Source organism: Rhincodon typus, chromosome 5, assembly GCF_021869965.1.
Source record: "Rhincodon typus isolate 14 chromosome 5, sRhiTyp1.1, whole genome shotgun sequence".
Taxonomy (NCBI): Eukaryota; Metazoa; Chordata; class Chondrichthyes; order Orectolobiformes; family Rhincodontidae; genus Rhincodon; species Rhincodon typus.
In genome coordinates, this window is record NC_063336.1 from 89,073,746 (window position 1) to 89,078,519 (window position 4,774).

The following is a 4,774-nucleotide window of genomic DNA, read 5'->3' on the forward strand; positions in this document are numbered from 1 at the left end:
ATTTGCATTGCTACTGTGTGATCAAAAAGAACATATGCCTGCAGGGACCCTGTTTCAACTCAACAAACAAGTCTCAACCATTTGTTGGTTCGTTTCTCAGGGTAATGCCTTGACAAGTCAAAGCCAATGTGTCTTGCTTAAAAATTTGCATAAATTTTGGCTTTTAACTGTCAATCAACATTAATTGGTTCATTCTTCATCCCAAGCATTTAGAGTCCACCTGCCAAACAATTAGCTCTCTCATCTCATGCCATATAAATATCCTGATGAGTGCAAAAATGAAAAGCTTCGCTAAAATGTGTCTTCTTCCAGCAATTATGGATTGACGACTGTAGCAAGTTTTTAAGGGTTTCCACAACCACATGTATCCCACTTGATCTCAGTCCACAATTCAGAGTCAGAGCTCCAGTCTCTGTTCACAACAATTGTCAGCAGATTAAACTCGTAAAACATAATATCAAATTGAATCCAGAATTTTAAGAAGTCTGATTTCACCTTTTCATTTTTCTTCATTATTTCCTTATAAATTCTGTCATTCTGTTAGTGGAAATAATTTATTGCGCCTACTCCAACATTTCCTTTTGCTTTCAAAATTTAAAATCTTGCTCTTGCCTTTTCTTATACTACCTAATACAGTCCAAACTGACAAGAGTATAATTAGCAGGTTAAATTGTTAGTTTTTTTTACCAAACAGCACTTAAATGAGTAAGCTTCATGTGTTCAAATAGATAATATTGAGAAATAGAACAAAGAACAAAGCGAAGAACACAGAACAATACAACGCAGGAACAGGCCCTTCGGCCCTCCAAGCCTGCGCCAACACACACTGCCCTTCCGTACTAAAACTGTCTTCACTTACAGGATCCGTATCCCTCTATTCCTTCCAACTAATGTATTCATCCAAGTACTTCTTGAATGCTGCAATTATGTCTGCTTCTGTCACCTCTTCTGGCAACACGTTCCAGGCATTCACCATCCTTCGTGTGAAAAACCTGTCTCTTTTAAACCTTCCCCCTCACACCTTGAACCTGTTTCCCCTAGTAATTGACCCCTCCACCCTGGGAAAAAGCCTCATACTTTCCACTCTGTCTATGCCATTCACAATCTTATATACTTCTATCAGATCACCCCTCAACCTCCTCTGTTCCAGTGAAAACAAGTTCAGTCTATCCAACCTTTCTCCATAGCTAAAATTCCCCACAGCAGGCAACATACTGGTAAAAATTTTTTGTGCCCTCTCCAAAGCATCCATGTCTTTCTGGTAATGTGGTGACCAGAACTGTACGCAATATTCCAAGTGTGGCCTAACTGAAGCTCTATAAAGCTGCAGCATAACTTGCCTATGGTTATACTCAATGCCCCTTCCAATGAAGGCAAACATACCATAGGACGTTTTTTACTACCTTATCTACTTGTGTTGCTGCCTTCAGTGATGTGTCGACCTGCACACCCAGATCCCTCTGCATACCAATACTCCTGAGGGTTCTGCCATTCACTATATAATTTACACCTGCACTTGACCTTCCAAAATGCATCACCTCACATTTGTCCAGGTTAAACTCCATCTGCCCATGCTTCCAACTGATCTGGAACAGAGGAGCTATTGCCTCCTGCATTTTTTTTCCTTCATTCGTTCACAGGATGAGGGCATTGCTGGCTAGGCCAGCATTTATTGTCCATCCCTAATTGCCCACAGGGCAGTTAAGAGTCAACCTCATTGCTGTGGGTCTGGCATCACATGTAGGCTAGGCCAGACCAGGTAAGGGTGGCAGTTTCCCTCCCTAAAGAACATTAGTGAACCAGATGTTTTTTTCCGGACAATTAATAATGGATTCATGGACATCATTAGATTCTTAATTCAAGATATTTTATTGAACTCAAATTCCACCATCTGTTGTGGCAGGATTCAAACCCGGGTCCCCAGAATGTTATCTGGGTCTCTGGATTAACAGTCCAGTGATAATACCACTAGGCCATTGCCACCCATTGTGTGCCTCTTACCTCATACATTAACTACAGCTTGGCCTGGTGTTGAGTTTCCCTTCTTTTAATAAACCTCCTGAGTGGCCAGGCCACTTCAATAGCAATGATAGAAAACTGAGTTAAAAACTTTGCAGTTCCAATTTGCATGGCTGCAATGTAACTACAGCAATACCTATCAGTGAGTAACTAATCTTTTTTCCAGCTTATTGAAGAATAATGTGACCTCCTGAATCCTTTGGTCAAGTATGTCAGATGTACAAAGTGACCTGCTCACAGGTAAGGTGTGCCATAAATCTGCTATTGTATTGTATTGGGTGTTTCTGATGATACAGTATTGCATTTGCTGATTAATATTACGCTGCAAGCGTAGACTTCATTTCAGGCTCAGAGATCTCCATAAGGCTGCTATGCAGGGCAAACATGCTGAACTTTACTAGGCTTGCCAATTCGCCCTCTCCTGTTTACATCTGTAAATGGAGTAAAATTCCGCCAAGCGACTGTCATTCTGTTGTGCTCTGAGTTAATGTAGTGGGCTCCCATCTTCCAGACAGACTGGTATTCTGACCATGTTTCATTGATGTCAAATGCCTGAATGGACAATACCAGAAGCCTCTGCTGTGATTGGCTGCACTGAACCCATCCTCTTAATTTTCAAAGTGTCCATCTATTATATGGATTGACAGAGAACAAAGACATGCTACAGAAGAAAATAAGTAGAATGACATCAGACGTTGGAATCTGTCTAAGGTTGTCACATTACTGATTTTGAATTTGATCATCTAGTTTATGGGAAAAGTGAATGAAAAGTCAACGAGCACTTTTTAAAGTGAGAATAGTTCATTTCTTCACTTTTCTGTGTTCTACAATTGATTGTTATCTAAAAGACCAAGATGGTGGCGGAGCAGAACGCTCCAGCCAGACCTCATCTGCTCTGCCCGTGCTTCTTCTTTTCTTCCTTTTCTCCTCTTAGCCTTTTTTTTCTTCTTCTTCTCTCATGGTCTCTGATGACTCTCGGCCTCCGGCGATGATTCCCAGCCTCCGGGGACAGCTCCCAGCCTCTGGGAAGAGCTCCCAGCCTCTGGTAATGACTCCTGACCTGGTGCATTGGGTGACCTCCCAGCCTCCCACAGCAGCCTCACGGTATGGCATGTCGCCAGCACAGTGTGGAGCCAGGGCCCGGTGCAGACTGGAAGCTGGAAGCCTGGTCTGCTATACCAGACTTTTATTTCTGCAATGCCGGACATTTTATTTCTGTGCCTAGGTCCTTTTGTATCTAAGTTGGTGCTGTAATTGGCGACATATAAACTTTTCACTATACTCATTGAGTATATGTGACAATAAAGGCTTTTATATTCTATTCTAAAAGAGCTGTTAGTTTCTCTCATTCTCAAAGCTAACTTCATAACTAATGTGGCGATGCTAACAGTCAGGTTAGGCTTCAGGTCATCACTGCTCAGTTTTGGACTTGGGAAAAGGTGGCACCCTTGACTTTAATGGGTAGATTCTCTTTCAGTTTCACAAGATGTGAACTCTGATTCTTGGAAAGTTCATGAGTGTTTAAGGTGGGGAGGCATTGTAGATATGAATAGGCGATTTCATTGGACTCGGTTAGTCTCTCAAGACAATTATTAGCTGTCATCTCAAACTGATGGAAACAAGTCTAGGCAAATCCTACTTTATAGGTCCAGCCTTCCAGTGACAGCTGTACCGTGAATAAAAACTATTCAATTTCTTCAGAAATCATTCTGGAATTTAGATCATAAAATATTCCATTGTTACCACCCACAAGTGCCTATTTCTGTTTGACTGGTCAGTTATAGGAATTTCTGCGGAATATAGGCAAGAACACCTGGTTCAAGCTGTCCCAAGTATTATGTGAGAAGAAAATCTAATTTGGGTTTCAATAGATTCATTTAAATGCCAAATATCTTAAATCTAAAATTGTATGATAACAATAAAAATAACATGGCAATGCTTAATAAACACCAAGTGAAAAATAAATATTGTTACAACTGTGACTCATTTTCAAACAGCTAAGCAAAGACTACTCCAAAGCAATAAGATCTTCAAGTATACATTTTTTTACCTCTGTGTCTTTCATTATTGATTTAATTATCAGCACTTTTATTTACAATCAAAATAAAGTTTCACAATAAGACTGCTGATTCATATTTGTGTTTGTACCAAATCTTTGAAAGGCATTTTAGAGGCTTGAGTATTTGTGACCATTTTTCTGCAGCACTTGCCAACGTACTAAACACCAATCATTCTTCGCAAGCAAACAAGCACAGAAATTGCTGGAAATACCCAGCAGGTTGAGCACCACCAAAGATTGTACATTCCAGAATTTGACTTCCATCCTAATTCAGTTCTTTCTCTCCGCAGATAAAGCCTGACCAACAGAGTGTTTCCAAGATTTCCTGATTTGGTTTCTGTTTTTTGGCATTGGCAGGATTTTTGCTATTTCTTCATTGATTCACTTTGGCACCAGGAAAGCGTCTTACTATGTTGCAAAATGTTTCAAAGTGCTTCACTGTTATTGCTGTGCCAAGTCTATGTGGCAGAATTTAAACTCACCAGTCTGGTTGATCTCCTATCTCGGCAAGGCTGTGCTCAAAGAAAAGATTATTTGTGTAGATAGAAGGTTAATAAAACAAAAGCAACAGACCAGACAGCCCCTCAAAGACAGCAGGAACTGCAGATGCTGGAGAATCTGAGATAACAAGGTGTAGAGCTGGATGAACACAGCAGGCCAAGCAGCATCAGAGGAGCAGGAAGGCTGGTGTTTCGG